Source organism: Gymnoscopelus microlampas, assembly GCF_963454915.1.
Source record: "Gymnoscopelus microlampas genome assembly, chromosome: 21".
Taxonomy (NCBI): domain Eukaryota; kingdom Metazoa; phylum Chordata; class Actinopteri; order Myctophiformes; family Myctophidae; genus Gymnoscopelus; species Gymnoscopelus microlampas.
In genome coordinates this window covers 46,435,027-46,445,775 of record NC_139958.1, presented here as the reverse complement: position 1 = coordinate 46,445,775, position 10,749 = coordinate 46,435,027, and the positions used below count along the sequence as shown (strand labels likewise).

Here is a 10,749-nt window from a genome sequence, read left to right as displayed (position 1 = left end):
GCCCGGTCAGTGAAGATTTGCCAGGAAAATGAATTCTGCTCCGACAACAATAGACACAGCCGCCGGCCGCCAGTGACGTTACTGAAGTGATACATTGGCTGGCCCATTCACACCTTTTACAAAGCTAAAGCTGCCTACTCCTGCCTATCAATGGTCCAAGTGTGACCTGTAAAGTAGCCTATCGTAGTCTGTAGGAGACATAAGCATGTCCTAAGAGGAGTCCAAAAGAGAATGGATCCTGGGAGTCATGAATTAAATTACAGAGGTGAGTAAATAACTACATGTGCTCAAGTACTGCACTTTACTGGATATCTATCTATCTATCTATCTATCTATCTATCTATCTATCTATCTATCTATCTATCTATCTATCTGTCTATCTCTCTATCTCTATCTCTATCTCTATCTATCTCTCTCTCTATATATATATACATATCTAAATGGCGAAATGGCTGGGGGGAAATGGGCAATATATTGTTATTTAATATTGTTATTTTATTATGAGTATTAATAAGTTATGATGATTAATTATATCATATGATTATAATATTTGATTAAGATATATGATCTTATAATAATCATGGGGCATGTATAATCATTATCTAATAATCAAATAATAATACAATGAGTCATCATACATCTTTTCGGTGGCGGGTGTTATACGGAAATGTGTGACCCTGTACAATCTGGTCAAAATGGCGGCCGTTTGTGTGTTGTTGCGCGCGTACACACACACACACACACACACACACACACACACACACACACACACAAGGAATGTGTGTGGAGATGGCGGCTGTTTTTGTGTGTTTGCACAACAGTGCATGTGGACACACGAATGGTGAGTTGGATGCGTCTTTTAATAATCAGAAGACGCACAGTACTGCACACACACACACACACACGCACGTTGAAGTAATTTCCGTGTGCGCGCGCACACACACACACATACAAACGGAGACGGCGTGTATTGAAATGGGGGCAGAGGTTCTGAATTGGCATCCAGGGAGTGTGTGCACAGTTTCGCTGCGAGCAAGCCAACGATGCGGGAGATTAGCTATCCACAGACGGACGGACAGGGGGTAAAACATACTCTGGCGCCATGGCTTTCGGCCTGGCGGAGACAATGAAAAAGCTAAAGTAAAGGAAAAGACCATTACTGCAACAAAAGTAGTCAACAAACTATACTATAAAACATTGGGCACATTGTCAAATAATATAAGAAAGAGGCAAACATGTTGAAAATAGCCGATCTGCAAGCTCACAACGCCTCTCAACGTGAGGGTTGTGAGCTTGTAGATCTGCTATTTTCACAATATTGACTTGTGGAACGGAGTCAAACAAAATGGGGGGGTCCCCAGTTCAAATATGATGTAGGGGGGGGGGGGGGGGGGGGGGATAGCCACTGCCCTAATCGGACCGAAATTATCTGAAATTACAACATAATGCAGCCTAAACGTGCGTTGCACGGGGCGGTCCTGCCATTACGTTACATACCACAACATACATCATCTACAATGGACTAACGGAGCAGCAATAATAACATTCACCACACGAATATTGTTGACAAAGTGATTGCACAGCCGCTGCAGGTATGACAACCACGTTAGCGTTAGCTACATGGCAACTATCACAGCGCCCTGTCCGTCGTCGCTGCGACTGACTGATGGCTACAGCCATAGATATATGTAAACACTACAGCAAGCTCTCTGCGATGCCATTGTCTGGAAACTGCTCTTAGCGTGACAGGACCAATGAGAGTGAGCGCTTTCGTTGTTGCTAAGATACGGTGCATGGCACACGGCGTCTCTACCCCATAGCTTGTAGATCTCTCACACATGATTGGCGTAGGCTGCTTTGCCAGGTCTGACTTTGTGTCTAAGCAATGGTCGGCTTATTTTTGCGCGCCTTTGGGCTCGTTCGCATAGTGCGCACGGCAGCGCTTGTTTAGCGTACGTCAGCGCGACGTGGCAACGGACGTGGCAACGTGAAAGGGTGGTCACTTGTGGATTTGCAAGGCAACAACACGTAGACGCGCAAGGCGTTGTTAGCTTGTAGATCTGTTGTGTCGTTCTTTGTGCTGTGTGGGGGAGGTGCGCTGTTGGGGCTCGGCAACGAAGGTGCATGATGATTGGCTGGTGAAAAGAAACACCCGGACGTGAATTTTGAGTTGGCGAAGTGATTTGCATAAGTATTGGAGCATAATGCGTTTGATATTAATTGTACATCCTGCAAGTACAGTGATGGGATGCGAAGCAGCTGGTTTGACAGGCAGAATATTGAGGAATTTTGGGGGGAAATGTGGAGTTAGTTGGGCCATGTGTCTGCTTGGCCATTGAGCCCATACACTCGTGTACACTCCATGACTGTGGCCGTCAATTATGGTAGCAAGATGTTCATAACTCACTGCTGCTGTTGGTTCTAGATGTTCATAACTCACTGCTGTAGGTTTTATAGACTATATATGTTCATAACTCACTAATGTTGGTTTTATAGACTATATATGTTCATAACTCACTGCTGTTGTTTCTATAGATGTTCATAACTCACTGCTGTTGGCTCTATAGATGTTCATAACTCACTGCTGTTGGTTTTATAGACTATATATGTTCATAACTCACTGCTGTTGGTTTTATAGACTATATATGTTCATAACTCACTGCTGTTGGTTCTATAGATGTTCATAACTCACTGCTGTTGGTTCTATAGATGTTCATAACTCACTGCTGTTGGTTCTATAGATGTTCATAACTCACTGCTGTTGGTTCTCTAGATGTTCATAACTCACTGCTGTTGGTTCTATAGATGTTCATAACTCACTGCTGTTGGTTTTATAGACTATAGATGTTCATAACTCACTGCTGTTGGTTCTATAGATGTTCATAACTCACTGCTGTTGCTTCTAGATGGAGGTGTGATCCTGGAGAGTCCTGTACATCCTGTGCAGGGAAGTGATGTCACGCTCCGCTGCCTGTCCAAAGACAAGACAACTGGTATACCATCCTCTGACCTCCCAGCTGATTTCTATAAAGCTGGATCCCTCATCAGGACTGGGTCTACAGGACAGATGACCATCCACCACGTTTCCAAGTCTGATGAAGGATTCTACAAATGTAAGATCTCGGTCCTTGGAGAGTCACCAGAGAGCTGGATGAGTGTGAGAGGTGAGATGGGACTGATGCTTTTGTAACTTCTTTCTTTCTTTAATTCATATTGCCACTTCACAACATTTAAAATGGTTAAACTTTTCACATGTTCCCCGGGACCCCCAGGGGGTATACATGTATAGCTACATAACTTTGTTATGTAGCTATACCCAGTGTATATGTATACAGTACATTTAGTAACATGAAATGTAACCATGCAGATGAGAACAGGCTGATCCTTAAAGGTGGCTCCAACCCATGTGAGGGTTACATTGCAATACATCATGACTATGAATGGGGCCTCGTTGGTCATGATAACTGGAACCAGAACAATGAAGATGTGGTGTGTAGGAGTATTGGCTGTGGACAGGCTGTGAATGGATCTTCATACATAATGAAACACAATATAACTAATATACCTGATAAGGTAAGGATCAATAATGTGAACTGTACCTATATAATGAAACACAATATAACCAATATACCCGATAAGGTATGGATCAATAATGTGAACTACCTATACGATTAAACACAATATGACTAATACTCAATAATGTGAACTGTACCTATACAGTATAATTAAACGCAATATAACTAATATTCCTTATAAGGTATGGATCAATGGTGTGAACTGTAACGGGACCGAGGATCAGTTGTGGAACTGCCAGAATGTCAGTGATTGGGGGTCAATGTCTCCAACCAGGACTCAGTTAAATGGATCACATGTTCAGGCAAGAACACACCTCAGTATCAATATCATCACTTTGTTGTTGACTGTTCTGTTGCATTCACACACACACACACACACACACACACACACACACACATTTGCGTTCGCAAATACATTGTATTTGTTTGCTGTTGTTGAATGTTCACATTTTCAATACCAAAGTCGTGGTACATTTTCACATAAAGATGTATTTTAACAGATCAAAGGGTTGGTACATTTTCACGTAAAGATGTATGTTTACAGATCACCCAATGTTACGACTAGAAGACGGGGACAATGTCTGTTCTGGAACCTTGGTGGTGGAAGACGGTGACATGTGGAATATTACCTGCACCAAAAAAAACACCAAAATAACAGCTGATATGATGTGTAACCAACTGAAATGTGGAGTCAGTGTCACACACAACTTTACCTGTGACAGTAGCCAAGCAGTTCCACAGACACTGAACTGCTCAGGTAATGTACTGTAGATTTTTATACATCTCATAGTTTCAGCACAGCAAAAATAAAAATGAGTCACATACACACAGTAGAAAAACATTAAATAGAAGCTATATGTTTAATTTCATGGCATCTTAAATATGTCGTATCATTTTTATTGGGGATACAAAACCATACACATGTAAGCAGCTTAGGCACAGGTATTATACCTATACTTTGGTCGTTCATTTCTGGGACTTCAAAGATGATACAAAACAGATTAAATGGAGCATCTTTTTACTTCTTAATTTTATCATTTAAATTAAATGCATTTCACTTATCCCCCCAATGTAAAATCCCTTCATGTTTTAACAGAAAAGATCAACATAACTCTCCTGGACAACCACCGTCCCAGTGATTGTTATGGTGCAGTTTATATCAATAGTTCTATGGGACGGCAGCCTGTTTGTGGTTCAGACTGGGACAGATATGATGGAGAAGTGGTTTGCAGAGAGTTGGGCTGTGGCAAGGTGAGCTCTCAGTCTCTATGGCTAATATGCAATTAATCATACTGTATCTGTGTCAAGGTTAGCTCTCATTATTTATTTACAAAGACCTTACAGGTACATTTTGCACAATCAGTAGTCAGCAAATATCATATGAAAAATGGCTAAAGTTACAATAAATTCTGCACCAAGAAATGTGTTCATCCATCCTCCTATAATTCCACAAACCTCTGAGACAAAAATGTGGTGAAACCGAAATTGTTCTGCCCGGTTCTCCTCAGTGGCTGGAGCTATTGATCTGAAATTGCACACAGCCATTGACCATTACCATGTGCATGGAACTGCTAAGCCCGTTTTTCGATTTCACCAAATCTCAGCTGTTTATTAGCGTTTTTGTGTTAAAGAATGATGCCATGGTTACGGGGCTGCCCAGCTATGGGACGAACTGCCTCCCGGGTTGTGTGTCTGTGCGTGTGTGTTGTGTGTTTGTGTGTGGGGGGGGGGGGTTCACGACGGGACGCACGCGGGGGGGGGTTTCGCGACGCGACGCGTGCGGGGTGGGGGGAGACATGGACACAGGAATTTCATTCAACTCTCTCTGTTGATCAAAGCATTCCCTCCATTTCAGTCTACACACCACAACTGGTGTCACCCCCTCCGACTATATTCCAAAACCAAAATATATGTTACCCTTTATCCCTTACAGTGTGAGGTAATGCCCAAATCATTCCCATTATTACCCAAACCTCCAACATCGATAAATCCCCTTACACTAGTAACACATTTGAAAAAGTTGAACTTCAACTTCCATATTGGAACATGTGACAGCTACTGAAAGTTGGGATACATGCAACCTTTAATTCTGCCTTAAATAGCTTATGATGGTTCAAACTAGGTGTTTATCATTATTCTCAATCTTTGCAAGCATTTGTTTTGCACCAAAACCTCTCCTTGGCAGAAAAGCGGCCATGCCCACTTTTCCCATTGATTGCAACCCCATTTCTGTGTGAAAAATATATTGCTGGGTGCATGTAAATTAAAAAGTAGCTTAATTAATGTATTTCGATCTTCTCAAAAACTATGATATACTGCTCCACAATGGCAAATGCCTCAGGATCAAGGTCGCCTGGAGGGCCTGGTAGCTCCAGAGGGTAGGAGTGTAGCAGGGCTGTGATACACTTTGGGCAGGTAGAGCCCACTATACTCCTTCACTGGCGGATTCCATTCTGATTGGCTACGGTTGGCTTTCAAATTTGTGGGTGGGGATAATTAATTTGCTATGATTTGTCTACACACACACACACACACACACACACACACACACACACACACACACACACACACACACACACACACACACACACACACACACACACACACACACACTCTATTACTCATACAGATAATTCCACTCAGAAATGTTTTGTGTGGTAAAGGAAATGCATTTTATTCAGAATACATTGAATGTATTCTTGCAGGTGATTGACACCAGCACCACCAGAACTAGACAACATGGAATACTGGACAATGTCAACTGTAATGGTACTGAGACGTCACTGTGGCACTGCAAGGCCAAGTACAATGCCTCTGTGCCATGCACTCCCACTGCTCATGTCAAGTGTGAAAGTAAGATCATGACGATTCATTATTGTAGTATTGTATATTACTGCAGGTGTTTGGGGATGTTTTGTTTGTAATTTATTGTAACCTTTAGTCAATGTCTATTATTACTACGAATGTTCCTTAAACAGTAGCAGCGCAGTTAAATTCAGACACAATGTTGAATGGTGTGTTTGTGTGATTGTCTCACACCATTTACATCCACTTATCGTAATGCCTCTTCTGTTTGCCCATGCTGGACTTCAAAATAATGTCATGATTGGTCTGGTACTGTATACAATTGCAATTATAAATACAGTTTAGGCATTTAGCAGACGATCTTATCCAGAGTGACTGACAAGTGTGAAAGTAGAGTAAGCATGAACCCTAGTTCAACAACAGACGGTAAAAAGTCACATAAGAGTGCAAAGAGAAGTTCTGTCCCAGTGATGGCATGATCAGAAAGGGTGTCAGGTTCATTGTGTCAAATTCTGCTGATAGATCTAGTAGAATTAGGACTTTGAGAAGTGCCGTTTCAGTGGAGTGGGCTGGTTTGATCCCGCAGGTTGTTCAGTGAGAGAAAGCGGGTAGAGACAAGAGTTTCAAGAGTTTTGTAAAGAAAGGAAAGCAGTGGAACCAGTCTGCAGTAAAGCACACATACGTGTTCATATTTATCGTTAAAGTATATTGATTTCTTTAAGACATTATTTATTGTATATATATATACAATAAATAATATTTCTTAATATATATATTATATTATATTATATTATATCATGTTTGTTCTTTTAGTGGTATGTTATCTCTGTACATGCGTAGAAAAACTGCATATATGAAGTTTTTATACCATTTCCATGCAGCCAGTGTCAAGGCTGATTTCAAGGATTCCAGAGATCATTGTTCTGGAAATGTGAAGATACTCTATCGAGGCCAACGACACCCTGTCTGTAAAGAAACCCTGAATGACACCAATGTCCAAAATACCATCTGCAGAGAGCTGCAATGTGGAGAGACCGGCGAGCCTGTTGAATTCTTTGGACCTTTACCGTTAAGTCCACCTGAAGTCATGTCAGGACTGAGCTGTCCTGCAAACAGCCACAAGGTAGCAGACTGTAAGATTACTTTACAGGACAAAGGAAGTTGTTCTCTTGGTGGCCTCCAGTGTTCTGGTACGTTTTAAATGCTATGATCTGAATTTTGATTGATTGATTTAATACTGTATTAGTCAAGAAATGTAAACAGCACAGAGGTACAGTAAATGTGCATGTAACAGTCCATTTGTGAACATGGACTGTTTACATCAGCAAGCTCTTAAACTGAGGCAACTCTTGAACTGATTAATATTTATTTGTTTTAATCAACTATTCTCTGTCTCTGTTAATTCTCAGACTGGCAGAAGATCAGATTACAACATCCAAAACAGCATGGAAGACACTTTGAGGGACATGTGTTTGTTTACAGTCAGAATGGTTCCAGGGTGGTTTCTAGCCATGGCTGGACAGACAAAGAGGGAGACAAACTGTGCCATCATCTGGACCGTGGCGGTTATAAAAATCATACAGCATCAAATAGTTATTCTGATCTGTGGGAGAAGAGCTTCAACTGTAGCGATGTGAAGAACCCGAAGACCATCTGGGACTGTGAATGTGAAAATACAACCTCCGGGAACCAAGGGGTCTACCTCCAATGCCAGAGTAATGACACGTATTATTACTACATCTCCAATTCTAGAGTAATAAATAGTATTATCATACAGTGTAATCCAAAACTAAAACAACAAAAATGATTCATAATACATCATTTAATTATTTTAATTGTATTAAACATACTACAATGAATTGACACCCATGATTTTACCATTCCATTTGTACACATTAAGAGTTATATTAACATACAGGATTGTGTTCAAAAGATGACTTAATATCAAAATAGATTATTGTTTAAGTGGGGAAAAGGACAGTTTATTTTTCATTGATCATTATTGGATGAGGGATATTCAGGCCTCATCAGGTTCAGTGGATGTATGCCTTGTATTTCAAGTAAATTGTTTGAATGACATCTCTACATGACCCCATAACATATTTTTTCAGCGCTATCACATCTGTGTGGTTGTGGGCTTATGGATTTATTTGTTTTTGTTGATTTGTTGTTGTTTCTGTTTCCCAGATAACCCTGTGGTTAGCCTACCATACTGTTCTGGTGAGGTGAAGTTCGATGGCATCAGAGTGTGCAGTGATCACTGGGATGACAAACATTCACAAATAGTTTGCAGAGAGCTGGGCTGTGGCAATGCTCTGCCCTTTAAAAAACATGGAAGACCTGGGTCAGATGTTTACCACGTCCGTTGCCAGGGCTCTGAGTCCAGTCTTGGGCAGTGTGAGACGGCCCTGGGCCGGTGTGCCGGAGGACTGGTGTCTGTCTACTGTTCAGGTGAATTATTTTATATACTGCAGGAATTTACACTTTAGCATTTTGTATTTTGTTTGTAGTTGCTGTAAGTAATGTTCTATTGTATATAGTAGCTACTGTGTGTGTATGTGTATATATATATATATATATATATATATATATATATATATATATATATATGTATATATATATATATATATATATATATATATATATATATATATATGTATATGTATATATATATATATATATATATATATATATTAAGGCCGGGCCGTTAACGCCGTTACCGGGCTAAGTTAACGCGGACTCTTATCGTGCGATAAAAAAAAATTACCGCCGTTAATCTATTCTCAAAGTTGGGTCTGGGAGCCAAAACATTAGCTGATGTAGCTGGGCGAATTACTCTGTGTCTGTGTGTGACTGCAATGCGTGTGTGTGTGTGTGTGTGTGTGTGTGTGTGTGTGTGTGTGGGGGGGGGGATAGGTGTCGGGTTTCACATGGTGTACAGACGTGCGCTGCGCACTGCCTCTCATTCATTTCACTCAGACAGAGAGAGGCGGAGTATGTGTCGGTGCGAGTGTGTTGCTCCACTCGTTAATTCATTTGCTTCAGGTCTGTAAGCCCAGCGAAGCTTATTAAAGTGGTCATTGGACAAAAGCAGAGCCTCCGCTACCGTGTTGATGAACAAACATAGCAGTAGTTGGGCGATGTTTGGTAATACTTGTTGCTATAGAGCATGCTAATGAGTGCTACATGCTAGCAACAACAAACAAATGTATGCTAAGCGTGCGGGTACACACACACACACACACACACACACACACACACACACACACACACACACACACACACACACACACACACACAGTGTAGGACAGTGGTTCTAAAAGTGGGTCCTTATGGGTCTGTAACTCGGAGTGTACAAACCAAATGGACCCTTATGGGTCTGTAAATTCAGTGTCCAAATGGAACCAATTGTTCACAATTTTCAATGATAGGCCTACTGGAGAAACGTTTCAATAGCAGACTAGATTCTTTTTTGGAAAAATGTAATGTAGCCTACTCTCAGAGAGTCAATATGGTTTTAGAACTAACAGATCAACATCTCAGGCATTGATGGAATCCATTTAAAAGGTCACAGTTGCAATTGGAATATTAATTTACCCCAAAAAAGCTTTTGACACTATCTATCACACCATATTAATAAACAAACTGGAGAAAATTGGTATTAGAGGCATTGCAGTAGACTGGATTAAAACAAAGTTATTTGGACAGACGTCAACAGTTTGTGAAGCTGGGCAAATACAGCTCAAATCATTTGGGCGTCTCCCAGGGGTCAGTATTGGGGCCCAAACTTTTTATTCAATTATTCAATATCAATGATATTTGCCAAGTTTCTTTCTAAGCTGCTGTCACTGGTACTTTTTGCAGTTGACACATTATGTTTTTTGCTCTGGGGATTATCCAGATGATAATATAAAATAATTTGGAATAAACAGGGATTGCTTTTTCAAATGCAGTGTTTACACATGTTTTTCAGACTGGATAAAACTGTTTTTTTTATCGATCATATCGACGTCGGTTATATCGGTTATCGGTCATAACAGCAATATATCATATCGGATATTATCGATATCGGCCAAAATCCCATCGGTGCATCCCTAGAACACACATATTTTGAATGCCTTCGGCAGACTTCAAATGAGCCATTTTAATCTAGATTAATCTAGATTAACTCCAGGATTGCAGATAGATTAATCTAGATTAAAAAAATTAATCTATGCCCACCTCTAATATATATATATATATATATATATATATATATATATATATATATATATATATATATATATATATATATATATATATATATATGTATGTATGTATGTATGTATGTATGTATGTATGTATGTATGTATGTATGTATGTATGTATG

At 40.3% G+C, this 10,749-nt stretch overlaps 1 long non-coding RNA gene across 1 annotated transcript; it reads left to right on the top strand.

Annotated features, from left to right (window-relative positions):
• Positions 1 to 7,486: 7,486 nt before the first annotated feature.
• On the top strand, positions 7,487 to 8,768 carry LOC311037463. The gene is made up of 3 exons (XR_014599965.1): positions 7,487 to 7,570; positions 7,790 to 8,095; positions 8,568 to 8,768. It is a non-coding gene; the product is annotated as an uncharacterized lncRNA (long non-coding RNA).
• Positions 8,769 to 10,749: the final 1,981 nt, after the last annotated feature.